Consider the following 26,637-nt stretch of genomic DNA (forward strand, 5'->3'; position numbering starts at 1 on the left):
ATCGAGACATAAAATTAATAAGGAAACACAAGCTTTAAATGACACAATAGACCAGATAGATTTAATTGATATTTATCAGATATTCCATCTGAAAACAGCAGATTACACTTTCTTCTCAAGTGCACACAGAACATTCTCCAGGATAGATCACATCTTGGGTCACAAATCAAGACTCAGTAAAATAAAGAAAATTGAAATCATATCACGCATCTTTTCCAACCACAGTGCTATGAAATTAGAAATCGATTACAGGAAAAAAAAGTAAAAAACAGAAACACATGGAGGCTAAACAATACGTTAAAATAACCAAGACATCACTGAAGAAATCAAAGAGGAAATCAAAGAAAACCTAGAGTCAAATGACAACGAAAACATGATGATCCAAAACCTATGGGATGCAGCAAAAGCAGTTCTAAGAGGGAAGTTTATAGCAGTACAAGCCTACCTCAAGAAACAAGTAAAATCTCAAATATACAAGCTAACCTTACACCTAAAGGTACTAGAGAAAGAAGAACAAACCAAACCAAAAGTTAGTAGAAGGAAAGAAATCATAAAGATCAGAGCAGAAATAAATGATATAGAAACAAAGAAAACAATAGCAAAGATCAATTAAACTAAAACCTGGTTCTTTGAGAAGATAAACAAAATTGATAAACCATTAGCCAGACTCATGAAGAAAAAGAGGGAGAGGACTCAAACTAATAAAATTAGAAATGAAAAAGAAGAAGTTATAACAGACACTGCAGCAATACAAAGCATCCTAAGAGACTACTACAAGCAACTCTATGCCAATAAAATGGATAACATGGAAGAAATGGACAAATTCTTAGAAATGTATAACCATAACCAAACCAGGAAGGAATAGAAAATATGAACAGACCAATCAGAAGTAAAAAAATTGAAACTGTGATTAAAAATCTTCCAACAAACAAAACTCCAAGACCAGATGGCTTCACAGGTGAATTCTATCATTTAGAGAAGAGCTAACACCCATCTTTCTCCAACTCTTCCAAAAAAATTGCAGAGGAAGGAACACTCCCAAATTCATTCTATGAGGCCACCATCACCCAGATACCAAAACCAGACAAGGATACTACAAGAAAAGGAAAAGACTAATATTACTGATGAATATAGATGCAAAAATCCTCAACAAAATACTAGCAAACAGAATCAAACAACACATTAAAAGGATCATACCAGGCTTCCCTGGTGACCCAGTGGTTGAGATTCCGCCTTCCGATGCAGGGAACACGGGTTTGTGCCCTGGTCCAGAAAGATCCCACATGCTGTGGAGTGGCTGGGCCTGTGAGCCATGGCTGCTGACCCTGCCCGTCTGGAGCCTGTGCTCTGCAGCGGGAGAGGCCACAGCAGTGAGAGGCCCGCGTTCTGGAAAAAAAAAAAAAAAGGATCATACGCCACGATCAATTGGGATTTATCCCAGGAATGCAAGGATTCTTCGATATATGCAAATCAATCAATGTGGTACACCATATTATCAAACTGAAGAATAAAAACCACATGAGCATCTCAGTAGATGCAGGAAAAGCTTTTGACAAAATTCAACACCCATTTATGATAAAAACTCTCCAGAAAGTGGACATAGACCAAATCTACCTCAACATAATAAAGGCCATATATATGACAAACCCACAGCAAACACCCTTCTAAATGGTGAAGGACTGAAAGCATTTCTTCTAATATCAGGAACAAAACAAGGATGTCCACTCTAGTCAGTATTATTCCACATAGTTTTGGAAGTCCTAGCCACAACAGTCAGAGAAGAAAAAGAAATAAAAGGAATACAAATTGGAAAAGAAAAAATAAAACTGTCATTGTTTGCAGATGACATGATACTATACATAGAGAATCCTAAAGATGCCACCAGAAAAATACTAGGACTAATCAATGAATCTGATAAAGTAGCAGGATACAAAATTAATGCACAGAAATCTCTTGCATTTCTATACACTAACAACGAAATATCAGAACGAGAAATTAGGGAAACATTCCCTTTCACCATTGCAACAAAAGGAATAGAATGCCTAGGAATAAACCTACATAAGGAGGTAAAAGACCTGTACTCAGAAAACTATAAGACACTGATGAAATCAATCAAAGATGACACAAACAGATGGAGAGATATACCATGTTTTTGGATTGGAAGAATCAATATTGTGAAAATGATTATGCTACCCAAAGCAATCTACAGATTCAAATTACCAAATTACCAGTAGCATTTTTTACAAAACCAGAACAAAAAATCTTAAAATTTGTATGGATACACAAAAGACCCTGAATAGCCAAAGCAATCTTGAGGGAAAAAAACAGAGCTGGATGAATCACACTCCCGGACATCAGACTATACTACAAAGCTACAGTAATCAAGACAATATGGTACTGGCACAAAAACAGTAATATAGATCAATGGAACAGGATAGAAAGCCTAGAGGTAAACCTACGCACCTATGGTCAACTAATCTATGATGAAGGAAGCAAAGATATACAATGGAGAAAATACAGTCTCTTCAATAAGTGGTGCTGGGAAAACTGGACAGCCACATGTAAAAGAATGAAATTAGAACACTTCCTAGCACTATACACAAAAATAAACTCAACATGGATTAAAGACTTAAATGTAAGACTAGACACTATAAAACTCTTATAGGAAAACATAGGAAGAACATTCTTTGACATAAATCACAGCAAGATCTTTTTTGACTCACCTCCTAGAGTAATGGAAATAAAACCAAATATAAACAAATGACACCTAATGAAACTTAAAAGCTTTTATACAGCAAAGGAAACTATAAATAAGATGAAAAGACAACCCTCAGAATGGGAGAAAATATTTGCAAACAAATCAACGGACAAAAGATTAATCTCCAAAATATATAAACAGCTCATGCAGCTCAATATCAAAAAAAAACAAACAACTGAATCATAAAATGGGCAGAAGAAGTAAGTAGACATTTCTCCAAAGAAGACATATGGCCAAGAGGCACATGAAAAACTGCTTGCTCCACATCACTAATTATCAGTGAAATGCAAATCAAAGCTACAATGAGGTATCACCTCCCACCAGTTACAATGGGCATCATCAGAAAATCTACAAACAACAAATGGTGGAGAGGGTGTGGAGAAAAGGGAATCCTCTTACACTGTTGGTGGGAGTGTAAATTGATACATCCACTATGGAGAACAGTATGGAGGTTCCTTAAACTAAAAATAGAACTACCATATGATCCAGCAATCCCACTACTGGGCATATACCCTGAGAAAAGCATAATTTAAAAAAATATATGTGCCACAATGTTCACTGCAGCACTATTTACAATAGCCAGGTTATGGAAGCAACCTAAATGTCCATCAACAGACGAATGGATAAGGAAGATGTGGTACTTATATACAATGGAATATTACTCAGTCATAAAAAAGAACAAAATTGGGTCATTTGTATTGAGGTGGATGGACCTAGAGACTGTCATACAGAGTGAAGTAAGTCAGAAAGAGGAAAACAAATATCGTATATTAATGCATATATGTGAAATCTAGAAACATGGTACAGATGAACCAGTTTGCAAGGCAGAAATAGAGACACATATGTAGAGAACAACCATATGGACACCAATCATGGAAAGCGGAGGTTGGGGGGGAATGGTGATGGAATGAATTGGGTGATTGGGATTGACATATATACACTAATATATTTGAAATAGATTACTAAAAAAACAGCTCCTATAATAAATATATTTCCCAGAGGGGGTGAAAAATTAAAAAAAAATTAAAAATATTTTAAAAGCATGTAAAAACATAAAAAAGGAAAATGTTATTTTATTAAAAGATAGATTAAAAATAACCAGTGTGTATTAGAAATTCAAAAATATAATTATTAAAATTAAAATGGTAATAGATGAGTTAAACAGCTGATTAAACACAGCTGAGGAGATAATTATTAAATTGGAAGATAGAGGCAATGAAATTACCCAGGATGTATGTAACACAGAACACATTGTTTTAAATTTAGAACATCAAAATAAAAATAACATTCTAAAATATTTTACAAATAGTAACACTAAGTTAATTACATTACAGCTCTTAGTATGTGTTTCCATTAAGATCAGTATTTAGCACATTTTACAATGCTCATTTATCACCCTGGTAGGTTACAGTTCTTTGCAGGGGCAGCTTTTATATCAGGTACTTTATTGATAAATATTATAGGTGTGTGGCCAATTTTTACTGGACAAATAAGTGTTTTGCCAAATTAGAGAAACCTTTTGGGTAAGTAACTGATGGGAATCAAAGGAATGACAACTGGAAGAAAACCTTAAAGGCTGTAGAGTAGAGTTTAAATTGGATAGAATAGCATTTAGTGATGATATTATGTTTGGGGAACCAAATTGGCAGTAGTGGTTTAAAGTTGTCTGAGACTAGTGTGAAACTGTCTCAATATGATACCTAGAAAGAAGAAAGAACACTTTTTAGTTAAGTTCCAAAAATAGTCTCAATTGAGCATGGGCAAAAGGGAAAAGAGATGAGAAGAAAGAAATTGTAGAGTAGGAGAAAAGAGCAAAAGATGTAGCTTAAAATGTGAATAGAGATAAACTGGTAGGTTGATCCAATTACCTGTTTGCTACTAGAATATTCCATAGAACATTTATTATTGATTTTCATACTAATCTACATTGGCAACCAAAAACATTTTAGTCGTCATGCTTTCTATACTGTCTCCATCTCTTTTCTCTTACTAGAGTTGTAAATGTTACAGTCCAGGAGCAAGTGCCTCTAAAATATTGACATTGCTTCTTGTCAGTATTCTGATAGCAATCTTATTTTTGTTTATTTAATGGCATTTAGTAATTATATTTTAAATATAGTCTATATTCAGATATCAGTTATACATCTACCCATTTGACCCACCACTATATACATGAAAGGGAATACTACCTACCCAAAGACACACAGTAGCTCACCTTCTGTTTGCAGACACTTCAGTTCTACCTGCTAATCCTACTTTATTAAGCAAGAGTTTTTTTTCCTTTGGATTAGTTTGAAGGGCTTCCTATGAAGTTATTGATTGAACAAAGATGATAAAAACTGATCTGTATACTGCTATCTAATAAAAGTGGTTTATTTTTTATATTATCTTTGCTTAAAACCAGAGGTATATATAATTTGGAACAACCTCTTTGATAAGAGGTTAAGTCAACCTCTTAAGTCATGTCTATAATGTTGTTATTCATCCAAAGAACAGCAATTTCTTTATGAAATTTGAGAAAAATATCAAGAAATGAATAAATTTGAAAGCCTAATATTTAACAATATTATTACAACATTTAAACTGTTCCTTAAGTTATTAAAAAATAAATGTAAATTGAAGCTACAATGAGGTACCACCTTACACAGGTCAGAATGGCCATCACTAAAAAGTCTACAAATAACAAACGCTGCAGAGGGTGTGGAGAAAAGGGAACTCTCTTACTCTGTTGGTGGGAATGTAAATAGGTGCAGCACTATGGAAAACAGTATGGAGGTTCCTTAAAAACCTTAAAATAGACTTGCCATATGATCCAGCAATCCTACTCCTGGGCATATATCTGGACAAAACTATAATTTGAAAAGATACATGTAGCCCTGTGTTCATAGCAGCACTATTTACAATAGCCAAGACATGAAAGCAACCTAAATGTCCATCAACAGATGAATGGATATATACAATGGAATACTACTCAGCCATTAAAAAGAATGAAATAATGCCTTTTGCAGCAACATGGGTGGACCTAGAGATTATCATACTGAGTGAAGTTGTCAGAGAAAAACATATATCATATGATATCACTTATGTGTGGAATCTAAAATATGACACAAATGAGCTTATTTATAAAACAGAGACAGACTCATAGACATAGAAAACACACTTATGGTTACCAGAGTGGAAAGCAGGGTCAGGGGGAGGGCTAAATTAGGAGTTTGGGACCGCAGATACAAACTATCGTACATAAACAAGTTCCTGCTGTATACCACAGGGAACTATATTCAATCTCCTGTAATAAACGATAATGGAAAAGAATATGAAAAAGAAAACAATATAAAACTGAATCACTTTGCTACACACCAGAAACTAACACAACATTGTAAATCAACTATACTTTAATTGAAAAAACTAAAAATAAATGAATTTTGAAAGTTCCTTTGCTATAGTTACTTCTAAAATTAATTTTTAAATGGTTGTGATTTTCCTGTAGTAAAATATGATTTCATGTAAACATATGATTTCAATGTATATTGTGATGTTAAGTTTTTCTTTCAACCGACAGGTTAGTTTTAATTTTATTTTCTATATTATTATTAGAGAAAATGAACCAACTTTCATATTCTGATTAAGACTTGGATTTATTGAGTTTTTTGGGGGGAGGGATTGTTACTATTTATGTATCATCTACTGATTATTAAATGTTACATGAGGGACTGCTTGTCTGTGCCAGTGAAATGTTCTTTTGCCAGAAGAAAGCATTATGTACTTTCATCTTTAATTGCAGTACTTCTAGAACAATTATCCTAGCAGTTCCTTTTCATAATCTTAGAATTATATTTGCGTATTAGAGTTAATTGAAAATAGTGTTGATACATATATTAGGATGTTTTTCTGGTATGGTAATATAACATGGCAAGTATTTCTGCTTCACCGTGGATATTATATTCTTTTCTTTCTTAATCAGTTAAAAAAAATTATACCTCCCCAAAGAAAACCAAAATAGACTTAAAAAAAATTATACTTGGGCTTCCCTGGTGGCACAGTGTTTGAGAGTCTGCCTGCCGATGCAGGGGACACGGGTTCATGCCCCGGTCCGGGAAGATCCCATATGCTGCGGAGCGGCTGGGCTCGTGAGCCACGGCCACTGAGCCTGCGCGTCCAGAGCCTGTGCTCTGCAGTGGGAGAGGCCACAACAGTGAGAGGCCCGCGTACCACACACAAAAAAAGTTATATTTGAAGAAAATCTAGATGAGGTATTTAGCTAATGAGTAGCTGATTTTGTTTTTGATTAGTTTTAAGAAGTTTTAAATTCAAGTTGAACTTTGAAAAGTTGTTTTTCTTTCTTGAAAAGAAGACGTTTGTTTTAGTTATAAGACCAAATTGGTACCAAGTGATATGGCACCAAGCTAAATAAATACCTTGCGTTTACTCCTTGATTGATGGTACAATGGATTATTATTCTATTAACTTTCTCATGTCCTTCTATATGTTTCTTTCAGTATTTTATAGTATGTTTCTGTCACTCACTGATTTCCTCCTGAAACCAGAATGTTATTAAAAAAATTACTCAAACTCAAATGCCTTAGAGCCCATGTAAGTAAAATAGATGAAGTGTAAAGATGATCTCTGGTAACTAACAAAAGGCCTTTATGCTGGTGAGAAAGTAGGGAGTGTGGGGACTCAAGAAACCTGGAGAGTATGTGCTCTATTTAAGGACAGTAGTCACTAACCAACTTCACCCAGTTTTTACTATGTGGGTATGATGGCCCAGGGTTGCCAAATCTTCCAGTTGTATGGAGAAGCTAAAAATCTGGATGTTTGTGTTTAATTTCCTGATCTTTGAAGTTTGGCAAATAACTTTTAAAAAACATTGTATGGTCCAACACCTTGTATGGACCATCTTTATGCAAGATGATTTTAAAAAACATTTTTGATTCCCAACTTTTTAAACCTATCTAAAAATAAACCAGACCCAAGGTTGACAGTTTGGATGACAAAGACTGTTTAGAGACCATCTCTCTCTCTCCCTTCAACATCTCTGAGCCCTCTCCTTTCTTGTGTTTCCACCTGGTGTGCTGTACTGTCCTTATTCCACCAGACCAGTTAATACACAAGCCCAGGTTATTCTACCTCCTTAATAGCTTTCATTTCTATTCACTTGACATTCATCTCCACTAGTTGACATCTATCTTCATATCCACCTCAACTACTTAGTTGAGTCCACCATCATCTTTCGTCTGATTAATGACACTGTTTCCTAACTAGTCTCTCCTGTTTTAATCTTTCCGAATCCATTCCTCACACTGAGACAGAGGAATGACCTAACTATAAAGTAAATCACAGCCCTACTTCAGATCTTTCAAGGATTCTCCATTAACCTGAGAATAAAATCTAATCATCTTAACATGACCCACAAGGCCTTTTATTATCTGGTCTTTGGTTACAGGTCTAACTTTACCTCATGCCATTCCTCTTCATATTTTATGCTGTAGTCAGGTTGAATTCCTTCAACATTTATATTTTTTCTTGTTTATGGGTCTTTGTAAATGTGGTCCTCCATCCTAGGCCTCTTCCCCTTACCCATTCTGCAGCAAATTGATGTGTGAAGAAGAGGATGTAGGTAAAGCATAAGAAAGTTCAGATCTATTCTAATTGCACTGAGCACATGGTAGTCCCAGTTGCCTTTTCAAAGACGTGGTCAACTTTTTAAGAAAGCAGAAGTAGCAGCCCTTACATGATAAGTCTCTTTGTATTCTGGGTTTTTTCAAGATAAAGGCTCAGTGATTTGAGTTATCCAGAGTATGAAAAGCTCTGACATTACAAAGGTATGTCGTAAAATTATTTGAGTCAGCAAGTTATCTCTCTCCCTGTCTATTTGTGTTTATCTCTCTGTCTCCATCTCTTTCTCACACACACATTCACACACTGCACCTATAAGACAGGCATATCAAACAAAAAGTATTAACGAGAGTTTTATTAGAATCAATAATCCTGACTCAAACCAACATTCGGAGAGTATGCTCAGTACACAGATTTTATATTCTTAAACATGGAGATAACATTTTCAAATGATATTTTTTTCATAAGTCTTTGCAACGTAAGATTATTCAAAAGCTTCACCATTAAGGTCAAGGTTAGTCCTTGGCATAGTTGTTTAAAAGAGTGAATGAATGAGTGAAAAGTAGTGGTTTTTGGTGGGTTTTTTTGCCTGTTTGTGTGTGTGTGTTTTTGTGCTTCCTGTTTTTCTTTCATTGCCCTTCGCTTACCCTCTTGTTTTCAATGTATCAATACCTTTCAGAGAAATTCCACGTACAGTGGCATCCTCTGTGTCCCACATAAGATAATGATCTTATGCGTCTTCTACTTTGTCCCAGTATTAGTAGAGCTAGTGGTTGAATGGACTATTTTGGTAGTCATATAACACTAACCAGGAGCTTAGAGATGACTAACTAAAATGAGGGTAATCATCAGTTAAATCCATTACACCTGTCATCTGCCTTCACTGATCAAGCTTGCTTTAATTGTTGCTACAAAAGACTTGCAGGTCCTCCAAGCTTCACAGAGCCTAAACAAGATGTTCTGCTGGAGTTGCTTTCCAGAAACTTGGAGTCAGCTGTGTCTAGTTTGAGCTAAAGCTGGTTAAGACTGGTTGGGATCACCAGTCCTCCGACTGGGCATGCACCAATGTCCCGTCGGTGACCTTTTGACATCAGAGGGCTGAAAACTCCACCCTAACAATAATTACCTCACCTTTTTCTTGCCTCTAATCACTTTTCCTCACACTCCCCAGCCTCAGCTCTACCCCATAAATAGCCCAGGCCCCTTGCCTTCAGGCACACGGATTTGAGATTTGTTCTCTCATCTCCTCACTTGGCTGCTTTGTGAATAAAACTTTTCTCTGCTGCAAACCTGGGCATCTCCGTGTGTGGCTTGCTGCTCGTCAGGCAAACGGACCTGATTCGGTAATGTAACCTTGTTATATGATGAAACTGGTGTTTAACAAACTCTCATTTGTTTTATTAAAAATATTTAAACAATGGCAGTATCATTGGAATAGATGTAGAATCTCCCATGAGGAAAGCACATCGTTTATATCTGGTTATACTTAATACAAATTCTTATAGTCATAACTCATATTCTGTCATTTCAGTATAATTTTGGCTTAATTCACATAAATTTTCTGTAAAAGCAAAGATCAAGGATAGTCATCTAATGGAGTATTCTGACATTTTTGTCTGCATGTCTTATACAAATGCACTTTGTTTAAGCTTTCCTGTAACAAAGATGTAATAGGTGGTTTAAGTTTGAAAACAACCTAAGACAGGATGACAACAGTGGAGTGACAGGAAAAAAAACTTCTCTGTACCAGCTGGATGAATTGAAAACAGATGAAAGATAAATTCTACCTCGTGGGATTTGCTGCCTGCTGGAGCTAATCACATTAATTCTAACCCACCTGAGGCTTCACACTGTTTATCTCATCTGTGGGAAAATGTCTTTTCCCTCATTTATGACTTTGCTATTCATATATTGCCAGGTCATTGCCAACTTGTGCTTAAATATAACCTAATTATGTGTCTTATTATTTTAGTAATCATAATCATATGGTTCTGTAACATTATTTTCCTTTTTCCTCCTTTTGAAATTCAGTTTGTGAACAGAGTAGCACAAGTCCAATAGGTACTTCATTCTCTTTTTGAGGTATAAGTGACAACAATTGATATAACATTATAATAGTTTCAGGTGTACAATTTAATGATTTGATATTTGTATGTATTACAAAGTGATCACCACAATAAGGCCAGTTAACATCCGTTCACCGTACATAGTTGCAAACATTTTCTTTTCTTGTGGGAAACGTTTTTTTTCTTGTGAGAACTTTCAAGGTCCACTCTCCCAGCTACTTTCAAATATGCAATACGGTATTATTTACCATAGTCACCATGATGTGCATATATTCCCCATGACTTATTCATTTCATAATTGGAAATTTGTACCTTTTAACCCTGTTATCTAGCTCCCTCCACCCCCCCCTCGCCCCCGCCCTCAGGTAACAACCAGCCTGTTCTCTATATCCATGTGCTCAGGGTTTTTTTAGGTTGTTTTTTTTTTAGATTCTACATATAAGTGAGATCACGTGGTACTTGTCTTTCTCTTTCTGACGTATTTCACTTAGCATAATATGCTTAAGGTCCATCCATGTTGTTGCAAATGGCAAGATTTCTTTCTTTTCCTTGGCTGAAAAATATTCTAGTGTGTGTCTGTCTGGGGGGCACTTTTTTAACATCTATTCATCTCTTGCTGGCCACAAGTTGTTTCCCGGTCTTGGCTATTGTAAACAGTACTGGAGTGAACATGAGGGTACATATATCTTTTGGCATTAGTGTTTTTGTTTTCTTGGCATAAATGCCCAAAAGTGGAATTGCTGGGTCAGGTGGAAGTTCTTTTTTAAAATTTTTGTGTTACTTCCACTCTGTTTGCCATAGTGGCTGCACCAATTTATATTCCTACCAACAGAGCACAAGTGTTTGTTCCCCTTTCTCTACATCCTCACCAACACTTGTCATTTCTTGTCTTTTTGATTATTGCCACTCTAACAGGTGTGAAGTGATAGCTCGTTGTAATTTTGCTTTGCATTTTCTTGACGATTAGTGATGCTGAGCATCTTTTCATGCGCCTTTGGCCATTTGTATGTCTTCTTTGGAAAATGTATAATCAGACAATTCTCTTAAGAGAAAATTACAAAAGAATTTTTTTTCTTTGAATATAGTTTGTCTCTTTATTTCTTCCTTTTTTGTCTTTCTCTTTTTTCCCTCCTTTGAGTTAACAAAAGCTCCTTGAAACATGATCTGTTTCTTTATGTTTGTTTGCAATGTTACATAATTAATAGCATCATATGTTAAAAATTTTACTGGAGTATGATTTAACTACATTAAAATACGACTGTCACTACCTCATTTAATGATGACATCAGATGGCATCCAACACAATTCTATCTTTGGTGTATCAAGGTGATAAAATGATATTTTTATGGTGCATTGGGAAAAATGGATGAAGTGGCTTTAAACTGGAAATAAGCATATGTTCGTAGGAGGGGGTGTTCAGCCTGCTTGGCCTTGTAAGCCTTGCTGAAGACTGAAGGATTTGTCAAAACGTACTGTAGCCATAGACAAGGTAGGAAGCTTTGTGAATTGAAGTAATGTCTTAACCGTTGTATACATGTAATTTTTTCAGATGAAAGTGAAAAATTCAGTCAATCTTCTAGAGAGTTTGTCTTTATGACTAACCACAGCTGGGTTTTTTTTTTTTTTCTAATAAAGTTTAGTACATGGTAGATAATCAGTAAATTTTGAGAAACCCAAAGTTATATAGACAGGCCATTCAAATGATTGGATACATTTTTAACTTTTTATCCAGTTGTCTGTTATCTTTTAACATACTATTTGACACTTCCATATTTAAAATGAATAAAACCCTGAATGATAGTAGCAGCTACCATTTTGGGGGCACCCACTATGTATCAGGCCCTCGTGAGATCATTTAATCCTCATAACATCTCTGAAAAACAATCCTGATTTGTATCCTCATTTTATGTAAGAGGATTCTGAGTCTCCTAAATTTTAATCAAGTAATCAAAAAAGTAGTGGAGCAAGGTTTTAAACAGGCTGATCAGATTCCAAAGCCTGAAATAAATGTGGTTGCCATGTCTGTAAGGAGGATGACTGACCTGTAGCATTTGTTGAATAAATGACGTTTGGACCCCCCCTTGCACTTTCTACCACTTTTGGCTTGTACTTCTCTGCATTCACCTCCATCTCTCATTTCATCATCCTCTTTGTCAGTGGTGACGTTTCCCAGACAGAGTGTAGGGCAGACTGGCTGGGCCAGGAGACTAGCATTCCTGTGCAGACACTGAATCAAGGCCTTGACCTCATTAGCATTGGGAGCCTAGAACACCTGCTTTCAAATCCTAGCTCTGCTTCTTAGTGGCCCTGTGATTTTGGACAAGCACTGTTTCTTCATCGTTGTATAATGAGAGTAATAATAGTACATGAATTTTTATATAGGATTGTTTGAGTATTAAATGATTTAATAAATGTATAACACTTGACATATTGCCTGGCATATAATAATATTAGCTATTATTATTTGTGATTACATCATGGTCACCTTTCATAACTTTTCTAAAGGAAACAATATTAGAGGAAAAGGAAATTTTATTCGAATTTTTAAATGGCTAGCTCTTGTTTAGCAATTGCATTTTGTAACACTGAAATTTTGTATTAGTGTTTTATCACTGAAATAATTGAGAGCCATATTACAACATTTCTGTTCAGAATTTTGAATGTGTTATGATACATTTCATGATGGAGGATGGAGTGAAAGGAGGAAGTTGCTATGATGATTCAGGGTACTTGTACTTATTTAATAATTTTGTTCTACCTTCTGATGTAGTGAAATACTGGTTTCTAGGAAAAACGTAGAAAATTGGGGCACATCTAAGTGATAGAAAAAAGTCTTTTATTTTAAAGTGTAATTAAGCTTTTAATTGTCAAAATTTGATATGTAGACTGTCATCTTAAAGTTATCTCAGTTGCCAAGGAAATTCAATGACAGGAAGCTTAGGAAGAGCTTTATCTAGTTGACAGGTTCTAAAGAATCTGTTCTAATGGAGGGAGGAATTTGCATGGAAAATGTGGAACAATGATCAATAAAATCATCCATCATATTTTATTGAAATTACATTCAAATATAAGTGTTTTTGGTGTTCTGGATTCCAGGGTGTATCTACAAAAAATTCTACCTGGCCTGTCCCTTTCTTGCTTTCTATTCCATATTGAAAATGGGATGCATAACTTCTCAATGATGAACTTGACTGGGAATTGTCAAGTTATGCTCCCCAGCTGTTTTCAAAAATAAAGTTTTATTTGAACATACACAACCATGCAAATTTGTTTACATACTGTCTATGGCTTTTTCACATTGGAACAGCAAAACTGAATAGTTGCAACAGAGACAATATGTTCAGCAAAGCCAAAAATATTTATGATATGGACCTTTACAGAAAAAAATTTGCCAATCCCTGAAGTAGACAGAGCTAAATACACCCATGAGAGTTTATTCCAACTTGATGTTTCTTACTTTCTCTGCCGGAAAGATTAACTCTCCTCACTAGGTTTTCCTAAGAGCATCAATAGTATTGATTAAATATGGCTACTGTTTCATGTGTTAGTCTTTTCCTTTCCTTTAGATTATAAGCTCCCATAGCATGTTTAGAATTATAGGGATAGCCTTTTATAAATTACAAAATATCACAAACATAGAAAATAGGAAATGTGACTATTAAAATATTGAATGGGACAACTGATTCATCTCGTATGATCACCTTATTTTGTGAAACTGCTAACTAATTTGTTGAAGAAATTGAAGTTAAACACATTGACTTATATAGTTCATGTGACTTGAAAAAAAAGATGTAAGATTATGGGTATTAAGAAGCATTAAAGCAAACAAGCTATCATGAAATAGTGTCATTAAAAATCTATTGATGTTTGAGTTTATCTGGTTTTGTTTGTATGCATGTTGTGTTTCTCAATATTCTTCCCTGATTTTCATCACATTCTGTTGCACTTTTACTCATGGAGTTCTAGCCTTTTTAGTCATTTCCATGACTTTCTGGCATATTTTTTGGATTATTTTAGTTTTCTCTTAGAGTCCAGAATTGAGATCCGCTCTCAAAAAGTACTGTGATTAGTGTGGGATTAATCTCTAACCCATCTTATAAAGAGGCATGGTCTGTCATCATTATCATCAGCAAATAAAATCCATGTAAAGGCCACCTCCCTGAAGTCTCACTTATCTTTTTAAAAGTAAATTTGAATAAATACTGGTAATAGAATTTATGAGGAGCAGAATCCAGTGAGAGAATTCTCTGTAAGGATTTTAGAACTTCATATAGTTCATTTGCAGGTAGGTATAGTTTTCCTGCTCTGGGGAGATGATGCTGATTATTTAAAAATCAGAGATGAAACAAGAAACCCCTAAGCAAAATGATTTATTTGCTTTTTGGTAAACTTGATTCTGTTTTGTAACCTTTGAAACATGGATTTTATGACTGATAGTATTAAAATTTATACTCCCTCTAGAGCGTGTTGTTAATCATTATTGCTCTCCTGGGGCTCAGGATTACCTGTCTGCATTGTAATACAATTTTCCTTAATATTTGCAATTGAAATACCAATGGTTCTTAACACACCTCATATATTTCTATCAGTGAAATGAAATTCACAAGAAGTAAGGGCTTGCCTCCAGAAATAAACTTCAAAATATTAAATTCCTCTTAAAAATTTGTAGAACTTTTTAAGACCAATGTTGATTTTTGTACTTGTGAAATAAAATATCTGATCCTAATGGTTGTATTTTAGTGCTCCAAAAGATAAATTCATTATCTAAGGATAGTTATAGCATAAATAAAAAGAGAGCAAACAATAAGTACTTCATTTATAATTCAGTTCAATGCACCAGACATTTATTATGTCTCTACTTTGTGAAAGTCCCTGCAGAGATGATGTCAGGTACTTATCTTTGGAGGAGGAGGATTGAAGACAGACATGAGCACCTATAATACTTTAGAGCGTGCAGATCCATTACTATGACTTTAGAAACTCCCATCTTTTGTAGAGAGGAAAAGATACCAGAAATGGAACTTGGAGCTCCAGATGAAGTTCAGGAAAACATACTGCACTTTTGAGACTCTTTCTTACTCTTATTAAGTAGTGGTAGCTGTCAGGAACTGTGTTAAGAGCAGGGCTTGATGGGTGGAAGCAATCCTGTGTCCTCTACAAAGCAATAAGTGATCCAGAGATACAGATTTGAGCCTGAACTAAAGTCACCCATGAGATTTTCAGCTCTGCCAAGTTCTTAGTGCTATCGAGAAGTCAGTCTTATTAATATTTTGAGTAGAAAAGGAAAGTTGCGTACAGAGCTTGCCTAAATTTGGGAGTAGCAGGGACAAAGACCCTTTCTGGAGGAGCTCTCCCACCTGAATCAAATTCATTTATTGTGTTCTGTTGTGATTCAAAGAGTAAAAGGCAGCATTGGTCTCAGGGGCTTGTAGAATAATGAGGGAGATAAAAGATACATTGACGTTTCCCAAACTACTGAGGGAAAACTGGTTCAAGTGCCCGTTTCACATCCTGATCTATTCTGGGGAAAGGAATGTTCTCAGAATTTCTGCCCCTTTTTCCCCCCAGCACTCTTTTCCTCCTTCTTCATGGAACCCACTTAGTTTTAGCTTTTTAAACTCACTTGGTCCTGCACCAAAACTATATCCTCTATTGGCTTTCACAAGAAATCCATCACATTAAGCATACCATGACAGTTGTAAGTTTGTAAATTAGTTGAAGATTTGGTGGGGTCATCTCTGCTGGCTCCCAAAAGCTAAGACCCCTAATACATGTTGCTGTCTTCTTTATCTAGCAAATACCACCTGCCAAGGGTAGTCTAGTTTCCTCCCTTCCCACAAAAGTGCTGGTGATTTTTTATTGTTGAATAAATAATACAGAAATTGCAGATGGAATAGAGAGAGAAAGCAACACAAAAGAACTTAGAGAGTTTGGAAGTAACCAGATTTTAAAGTGGCAAGTTGGAGCATGGTGATTACAGTGTGTGCCGCTTTAAAACTCCATGGTAGATCTTGGAACAAATTCCTTTTAATTGCATTCCAACTGTGTGGTTGACAGTAAAGCATCATTCCAAAATATCCCTTGTATTCTTTGAGTCAGGAAATTACTGCTCTAGTAAAAGGACATTTTGGAAGCAAAATTATAATATGGATTTTGACAGTAAGACGTACTACTTGCAAGGAATGCAAGTTATACATAGAATCAATTAAAAGGAAAAACACAGTTATTAGGAAATGATGGGATTATTATGGTAAGATGTTAAAAAACTCATTTTCTCTACTTTAAGCACGATGTGGTTGGCAATAACTTAAAAAAGCAAATACATGCACGTATTTGTACATACGGTATAAAAATATATTTAATATTGTACATTATGTGTGTATGTAAATATTAGAACAACTTAGTACTTCTGAAAAATATTTGAATGATAGGATCTGCTATTAAATTTCTTATGTTTGCTACAAAACACTATTTCTTAGTAAAAATAAGTGCTATAAAGCCACGTAAGTAAAACTGACACTATTTAGTTTTTAAGAAAAATTGACATTTTTCACCAATTGGTTTAGTTCATAAGGATTTCAAAATATAAACAATGAAAGATATTTTTGAGCTAAACTTAGGCTTGGGATATAGCTTTTTTCTTGTTTAATATTTTTTTGGGATGCTATGTAAATCAAAGTGCTCTGATGCTGTTTGAATTTATTTTACATAATTCCAGAAGTGGGACAAGTTAATTCAGCAGCTGAATGACATTGTCACAGAATCTGTTTCTACCCTTCTGCTCTGCCATTCTCAAGATGTTAGCTATATCCTCAGATTAACTTCCTCCATGCTGTCAAGATGACTAAAGCAGTTCTAGGCCTCATATCCATATACAACAGCAGAAGAAAAAGCATTTTGTTAGGAGGGTGGAAAACTTTGCTAGAAGCCCCCAGAATATGTTTCCTTGCATATTGTTGGCTAGATATGGATAACATATATACGCTTAAATCAATTCCTGGCAAAGGAAATGGGTTCACTACGATTGGCTGAGTCTAATCGGGTTGGCTGAACCTGGGCATAAGTCATCCTTCCCAGAGCTGCTTGGGGAAAAGACACCTAAGATGAATCAGGGCTCTGCCTAGCAAAAAAGAGGAAACGATGGTTTGTATAGGAAGCCAATAGTGTCTATTGGAGAAACAAACATCTGACTTAAGCTAGTGGTTCTAAACCCTAGCTGCAAATAGAATAATTAGAATTACCTGGAGAGCTTTTAAAAAATATGTTGATTTAATTGTGCTGGGTTGCACATAGATATTATCAATAGCATTTTATAAAAATCCTGGTGATTTTAATGTATAGCTAAGTTTGAGAACCACTGCTCTAGGTAAACTGAGGATAGAATAAGGAAACAAAACCCTCCATGAATCTGCACACATTTAGCTGCTCAAGCAGTTTTCCATCTCTACTGAGCAGTACCTAAAAATTAATCAGCAGCCAGCAGGGAAAGGTTACCAACACAAAATCTGAGACCACAGTTAATTTGCCAATGTGAAATGATGCTCACTGCCATAGTCATTGCATATTTTCCAAGAACGTATGATTTTGGGGTACTTAAATACCCAGACAGCCTTCATAGCCAAGCCGAGATGGGGTTTTATGTAAAGGTAGGAACGTTAGTCCCATTTTTGTGATGAGAGAACTGAGTTGCAAAGAGACTGTTACTGGAAGAAAGAGAGAACTGAAGGTCTTATCTTAGTATCCTGCAGCCACGGTTTCCTCTTTTTACTTATTTATTGTTGCTACTTTTGTTCTTGTTTTATTTGAGACAGATGTCATTTGTTTTGGTTCAAGTAAAGCTTCATAATTATAACAGGTACCCTTTATTAACAGCATATTTTGAGCCACGAACTGTGCTAGGTGCTTTATTACTGCCCCAACATTTGTTTAATCACTACAGAAATCACATGCAGTAAATAGTACTAACTCTACTTCATAGAAAAGGATATTGGAACCCAGAGAGTCTGTTACTTCTCCGAGGTCTCATAATTAGTTTATTTCTCTGGGATCTAGACTTTGAACCCATAATGCAGGGAAATGCCAAAATGCATTTTGCTATGCACAGAGATTTGATTTGGTGCAGCTTACCAGTTCAGCAACTACCTATTGGTTGACTAACAGGTAATAGGTGCTGGGCTAGGCCTGAGTTGGATTGCATTTTCCTTGCACAGTATAATTTACATTTTTTTTTAGAAATGGGTTTAGGCCAGTTGCTTTGCACCAAGCACTTAACATATGATCAAAGAATAATTAAATGAAGAAATGATGTGGAATCTTCATTAAGATTGCTTAATTTGGAGTTGCTCAAATTTTAAAGACTAGTGAAACTACCTTGGCAATACTTTCCTTTTCCAGAGGAACTTATTAAAATATAGAAAGTAAAGGTTTTAAATATGTAGCTTATATTGTACTCCCTGATATTTCCAAACAAATACTGAGTTACTGGAGAGTGTGTCTTGAGTTATTCAGTCACATTCCATATTACTGTTTTTTGATAAAAACAGTACTCTTTTAATAAGAGACATAATTGGTCTGTATGGCTGACATTTATTCAGATACTTGCTTTAGAATGTGTTCTTCTAATTGAAAGATAAGAGGAAAATAAACTGAGCGATGGCTATTAAGGACTCACTGGTTTAGTTTTCACAGAGATAACATTTTCCAAATTACTGAGTTATGATATTGAAAATGAAGGGCAGGCTCCTTGTTGGGGGAAAGTGTTAGAATAGCCCTAATGCAGAATCTCATTAAAGCAACTGTCAGGATTCCTCTATTTTACAATCACCTCCCCTATTCTGTAAGAAGCAACTGTCATTTTGAGTGAGTGTACTGCCAAAGAGGCATTTACAAATAAATGAAAAATGTCACAATTGATTTCACTCCTTCCAGGATACTGTGTGTCAGCTTTGTCACAAACTGTCTTTGTTATTCTCTGTTTTAGATATCCCAGTTGGACATTGGAAATAGCTTTTGATGGTTTAGGGCCTCTTTCACTTGACCCCAGGTAAGCCCTCTATTGGTGACCTTTTATAAATATTTGTAAAACGGTTTGAGCAGTTAGAGAGTATAAAAACATTTTTCCCTCTTTCTCTCTGTAACTGCTGTTTTTGTCAAAAAGCATTTCAATGTCAATATCATTTACTTGCATTTTTGGACATTAGAGAGAATAATTCCGTGCCCTACAGAGCATCGTAAAATTATACAATTATAATTCACATCCTCTTCCCTAACATGATGGTTTGTTATTATAATACTTAATCTAATAATAATTCTAATAACAATTACTTGAAAAGAAGATATATGAATATGCTCTTCCTGTATTTTGAAATAGGTGTCCAAATTTTTATCACTCTTTCTTTATAATATTATCTTGGATATATGTCTTTCATATGATTTATATATAACATTACTGATACACATTCATTATTGCCATCACCGTAAACCAGTCCACCAGCACTACGCCATCATGCTGGCATTAGTGAGCACTTACTCTGAGCCATATGCTATATGAATTAGCTATATGAATCAGCTTATGTGAATATATCACTGTGGTATTTGAATCCAAAGTTAATATGGATTTGAAAGAAAAGCAACTAATTAGAAATTACTAACAGTTGTTACTTTTACCATGGATATTAAAGTAAATCTTCATATAATTATACTTTAAGAAATTTTAATCAGTATAATTAGTTATAGATTATGGATCATTTGGGATTATTTATCTTTCTACTTGAAAGATAATGGAATGGACCAATTAGGAATATTCTGTTTCTCTTGAAAAATAGAAGTTGAAGCAATTCACTCATTCATGCAATAGATATTTATTGAGCACCTATTAAGTGGGAGCTATTTTACACTGAGGACATGATGGTGAAGAATATGTATCTATTTCTCAGGGGCTTACAGTCTAGTGACAAACGGTCAAGAACAGGCAAGTACACCATCATGTGATGAGTGAAAACAGTAGGGATAAGCATGGGATACAAAGTGAGAAATGAGGTGGGCATCTAAGCTAGACTAGAGATAAATGCTCAAGGAGGGATGTGGCAGAGGATGGAAAAATATTAAATTTTGGTTACAAAGTAGTTATGGTGTCTGATGTGTAGTGTTTAAGATAGGGAGGTGTGCCTAAAGAATTCAGGAAGGGGCACATCATGAATGTCCTTCTGAACTATATCAAGGAATTCAGGTATAATTGTGAACAGTAGCAGTTAAACTGGAAAGACTTCATCTGATACTGAATATTTTCTTCAAACTAGGCCGATGAAATTCTCACAGGGCCAGCTTCCTATATCTGATAGCCAGGAAGGCAGGCCATTCTTCCTCCTTCACACCTACATAAGTAGAATATATTTCCTAGAATATAAGGTCTTTGTTAGCAAGGACCTGGGCTGATGCACCTTGTTTTCCCAGGATCTGTTGCAGTATTTTGCACATAGCAGGCTCTCGGTGTTTGTGGTGTGGGATGACAGGATCAAATGTAAATTCTGGGGAATGGATAGATTGACCCAACTGAGGGTCCCCACAAAGACTGACTACTTAAAGCCCTATACTCCTCTTTCCCTGATCAGTTGTCACAAATGGCAAAACTGCTTTCTGCATCTCCTCTTGATTTTTAGATTCATAGTAAGGGGACTCCATCAAAATCAATATGAAATGCAATTTTTAAAATAAATAATAATGTATCAACTTATAAGTGAAAAAATGTATGTCAGTAAATTCTCTTTAAAGACATAAAAAATGTTTGAAGAAAGCTAAGAATAAGTGAAGAAAATTATTTTTAGCAAAAGAAGAAATAGCCAATATATCCAAGTTTTATTTATTTTAACTCTAGAAAATTGTGTAGTCAATATACATTATAAAAGCTTTCTTTTGCAATGAGAAAGAGATGATAACTATCATTAAACTAATCATATAAAATAATGTATCAAGAAGATAAAGTGTACTTGTTTTGTAAGAAAAACTAATGAGGAGTCTTTAAAACATATGGTGATTTACAAATCACAAAATTACTGGTGTATATTATTGTATAGTGTGGACACGTTGGGTTCAGTTATAAAAAAAACTTACCATTGTAAAGTTCTCCATTCTAGAGACTTTGCTATGACCATCTTTTCTGGAGTTATTCCTTTAAAATATGCTGTCTTATGGTCACCTTGCTGCCAGATTGGGCTTGAAACCCGTGGAGCATTTCTGTGATTTTTTCTTTTTTTTGGTATGGCCACATAAAATCCTGGAAGGACTAAGACACCCACCCAAGGCTACACAGAGTAGGATATCAGCTCTCATGTGATATTTTAGTGACCTAAGGATAGACACAAACTGGAAGTTTCAATAAACTCGATAATTTTAGGACATTTAAAATATTTTTTTCCAAAATGAAAATAACTTTTAAAAATATAAAACCTGGGCTTCCCTGGTGGCGCAGTGGTTGAGAGTCCGCCTGCCGATGCAGGGGACACAGGTTCACGCCCCGGTCTGGGAAGATCCCACATGCTGCAGAGTGGCTGGGCCCGTGAGCCATGGCCGCTGAGCCTGCGCGTCCAGAGGCTGTGCTCCGCAACGGGAAAGGCCACAACAGTGAGAGGCCCGCGTACAGCAAAAAAAAAAAAAAAAAAAAAAAAAAAATATATATATATATCAAACGTAAACTATATATATATATATAGCAATAAAGAAAATATGAACAAGGATACCAAGTTGCACACAGAATCTCTCAACCTTAGAGTCACCTGTTGTTCATAGGGTAATGTTAACATTTTGCAAAGTGAAGAAGAGGCAGTTCTCAAAGAAATGCTGCCTAATGTTTTGGAAAAATGGACATTTCTCTGGCTTGCTATCACTCAAAATACAGGTTAAGAATAGCCAAATTAAAGAAAGTCTAATGAAAGTAGAAAAGAGGCAGAAATGAGAGCAGTAGAACTGGAAATGTTGTGAAGGATCAGGATATGCCACCCCAAAATATGCTTCTTTGTCATCAAAATGATTTTTTTGTCCCTAGTTTTCATTTTTTTCATTTTTTGTTTTTATTTTTTAAAAATTTTGATTGGAGTATAGTTGATTTACATTGTTGTGTTAGTTTCAGGTGTACAGCAAAGTGAATCAGTTATACATATATCCACTTTTTTTTTTTTTAGATTCGTTTCCCATATAGGCCATTACAGAGTATTGAGTAGAGTTCCCTGTGCTATACAGCAGGTTCTTATTAGTTATCTATTTTATATATAGTAGTGTGTATATGTCAATACTTTGGGATTGGGCATCAAAATGATTTTGAGCTGAATGTATTTAGTTTCTGAAATCCCGTATCTGCCTAAAAGCAGAGCCTCCCCAAAGATCTCAAAAGTCACTAAATCAGGCTACCCTGGTGGCGCAGTGGTTGAGAGTCCACCTGCCAATGCAGGGGACACAGGTTTGTACCCCGGTCCGGTAAGATCCCACATGCCGCAGAGCGGCTGGGCCCGTGAGCCATGGCCGCTGAGCCTGCGCGTCCGGAGCCTGTGCTCCGCAACGGGAGAGGCCACAACAGTGAGAGGCCCGCATACCGCAAAAAAAAAAAAAAAAAAAAAAAAGTCACTAAATCTGCTTCTGCAAAGCTACTGTAATCTTCTCATCACACCCAAACAGACTTTGTCACAAAACTGACATAACCCCCATTGGTTCTTCTAAGGTCCCTTTTATCTTTCCAAAATGTCCTTTGTTTTTCTATAAGTGCCCTTTCTCCCCTTCCCCTTCCCCTAGTGAATTAAGTCTATAGACCCCAAATTCCAGCCATCCCTTTGAGGTATTCATCTCTGAGTTCTCTCTTATGTATACTCAATGCACATGTAAATGAATTTGTTTTTCTTTTGTTAATCTGTCTTTTGTCAGTCTAATTTACAGGGACCTAGCCAATGAACCTAAAATGAGTAGAGGAAAAAAATATTTGTTTCCTCCCCTACTAATTGACTACTTAGGGTTCTATACCACACAGTCATACTGAGTACTAAGGACTTCACTTTAGGAACATTTAGTGTAGGAACTTGCTTCCCCACATCAAAGTCAACACTTGATCTAAACTAACTCTTGGTATCTGATCTCAGTTTAACAGCCCTGCCTCTAGGTTACAGCTGGTCCAGGTGAAATAATACTAATGAAGAGATTAAAGTTGAACCATAGAGGCATTCTAAATGTCCTCATACTGCTAAATGACTTTAGCAAAAACATGACCCTCTGTCTTTAACAGCAAGTATCAATTTCTAATAAGTAAAATGAAAACGTAATTACTTCCTTTAAAGTAAGAAAGTGCCCAAAGAAATCAGCCCCAAATCCTTCAATAACACCTTTAACGGCAAAAGGGGATTTCTAACAAATAAGACAAAAATGATTATTTTCTTTATTGTAACAAGAACTCAAACAAATTAGAAACATTACTAACTCCTTTATATATTTAGAGTAAAGAAGTGAATCAAAAGTTCGCAAAACAGGCTTTCGTCTAGTAAGAGAAAGAAATTTTTTAAAAAAGAAAGAAAGGCAGACGATGTGGCCAGGCCTGTCAGTGGGATGTGTAAACAACTGCTGGCCGGACAATTGGCAGAGGGCTGGCTCTGGCTGGGCCAGGTGGTGGGAACAGTATGAGGCGCCGGCTGCCTTGTTTCGGGGTCACTTCCTGTGCTTATTCCGTCTGTTGGTTTCCTTCTTTTGCATCCACCTTCTGACTTGGATAGCACCTGTTCTGTACCATTACCTTGGCAGGCAGATTTCATGTACATTTTAACAAATTCTCTGTGCCAAATTCTCTCCTTAAGTTACCAAAGGCAATTGTTAAAATACTTTCAGAGCAAGTGAGACAAAAAACAGTTTTCTATAAAGACTAAGGAGTCAAGTATGCTACTGGCAGGACGACTGCTTGTGAATTTTGCACACAACATTTGAAGCTGGCTTGTTGATGAGAAAAACGTTAATTGTTTTTAATTGTCTGAGCAAAGGGGTGTAAATTTCCTCCATTCTGTTGCTGTTTATTGGATGTCTGTTCATGCTAACATGCCCAGTTTGGCTTCTCTTTTTCTTTAACATACCTCTGCAAATTTCCAGGAACTAAGACAAAAACAGTTCTTTTATATTATTAGGACATAGCCTTTTCCCAGCAATATAGTGTGGCTTATGCCAACCTGTTGTCTGGAGACTAGGGAACTTTACACATGGGTTTTCTAAATGATAGGTATTTTGAAATTTTCTATAAAAAAATTTGATAGAATTTTTTCTCCTTGTAGCTGCAGCCCATTTATTTACTTTTTGCCTTATGAAGATGGAGGGGGAGAATCAAAACATCCCTCAAAACTGGAATAATACAGTTTTGGGTGGGACACATAGTCCTTTTACTAGGAGTAAAATTTTGCACACAGGAGAACCAAAGCTTTTCTCACATTTCTTTCTCTACCGTATCACTCTTCTTTACCTCCAAACTCTTACTGGATGTTTATTCCTAAAATAGTGACATTTGGGTAACATGAATTTCAAAGAAAACTTTTCAGAAGCTCTTTCATCTCAATGCCTATCATGCCACATTCCACATTCCATTTAATTTTAAAGCCATTTAATTTTAATTGGGAATGAAATAAGATACCTATTATAAAGACAATTTAGAGATGAATTCCGGTAACAGATTATTTTTGATAACCATGTATCTGAATCATCTTTTGTGAAATTTTTACATACTGCTTTATTTTTTTTCTAAATTAGAAAATTGAAATGTGTGATGATACAGCTAAAGCACAGATTCAGCCCAGAAAGATGAAAGGCGATGGTTAAATAACAAAGGTTAATAGTCAAGGGATTTGACAGCTTTAAAAATACAATGTGTTTATTTAGTACATTTAAAGTGGGTTAATCAATCAACCATTCAACATATCCTAAGTATGTGGCATGTGTGCGAAAATGCACTGGGTGCTGTAAAATACATATTTTTAAACAATCAAAAAGCATTACTGGGCTCCATTTATGATTTTAATTATTATAGAGTATAGAGGAGTTCGGTATGTTTCCTGATACAGAACTGTTTACAATTATAGGAAAACAAAATAGGCAGTGAAAATATAATACAGAAATAGAGAATAGGAACATATTTAAATAGGTGCTAATTATGAGATGAAGGCAATATTTGTAAGAGTCATTAGAAAAGGCCTAAATCTGTGTGCTGGGGACATCTCAGAGAAGGCAATTTAGAGGCACTATGGTTTGAGGTGGACTGTGACACGAGAATTTGGGTAGATGACAGAGGTAAATAGACACTTTTTGTCTGGGGGGGAGGAGGGGTGACCAAGCAGCATGACCCATAAAGGGAGAATGGCAGTTGGAGAAGTAGGCATTAGTGACTGGCGCAGAGGATGTGCCCTGGGAACTTACTGGATGTGAGGAGAGGTAGAGGCAGGGCCTTCAAAGCCAGGCAGCATGCGTTACACCAAGGCAGTGGACTGCAATAAGTTCTTGAGCTGGGAGTGCCATTATGAAGATAGGGTCTTCTGTGAAATGATCCTGAGCTGGGACTAGAGCAGGATGGTTGGTGGGAGGGAGCTGTGGACATCTAGGCACATGAGGAGTAGGCTGAATTAGGGTGCTGATGGGGGAGTGAATGAAGAAATACAGTGTAAGTAATTAAGCCATATTTCACTGATACTTATTTCTTATTTACAAATGTGGTACAACAATTAACACATTCCGGAGTTAGTAATCAGGTTAAATTACTTTGATTACCTCTTTTACATTTAATGAAAAACATTTGAAGAAAGCTACTTTCTAAGATGTTTTATAGTCTGCTTTCTCTCTATAGTTTCTCTTTTACTGATCTTTCATTCTTCTCCTTCTACCTCTCTCACCCTTTTTCTCTGTCCTCTCTCACTTTCCGTCCTAAAAGAACAAAAATTTAGGGTGCTTTTTATTAAGTTATTTAAATAAATTAATCATCATTTTATATAAGTATAATAGTTTAAACCTCATATAGGCTTAAAATTTAAAAGTAGCACCTTGCTAATATTTCTTTCCAGGCGGCTCCTGAGACAATGATTTTCAACTCTTCTATTTTTTTCTTCTGATAGCTCTATGCTTAAGTAGTTATTTCTTGATTTATAGATACTTGATACTATCTATTGACTTTTTGTTTTGTTGGTTGAGAATTAGTTT

At 35.6% G+C, this 26,637-nt stretch overlaps 1 protein-coding gene across 6 annotated transcripts in view; it reads left to right on the plus strand.

Moving 5' to 3' along the window:
• The window catches only part of NAALADL2 (N-acetylated alpha-linked acidic dipeptidase like 2), a 1,497,545-nt gene that overhangs the window by 83,904 nt on the left and 1,387,004 nt on the right, over positions 1–26,637 (plus strand). For 3 of the 6 annotated variants that reach the window (XM_079922502.1, XM_079922498.1, XM_079922506.1), the window contains exon 1: positions 18,909–19,483. The exons of 2 other annotated variants lie outside the window; for them this stretch is intronic. The gene's annotated coding sequence lies outside the window, so the exon portion shown is untranslated. Of the gene's footprint in view, positions 1–18,908; positions 19,484–26,637 lie in introns of those variants that run through there. One more of the 6 variants, XM_079922500.1, reaches the window with a different exon arrangement.

Source organism: Stenella coeruleoalba (assembly GCF_951394435.1).
Source record: "Stenella coeruleoalba genome assembly, chromosome: 5".
NCBI classification, from domain to species: domain Eukaryota; kingdom Metazoa; phylum Chordata; class Mammalia; order Artiodactyla; family Delphinidae; genus Stenella; species Stenella coeruleoalba.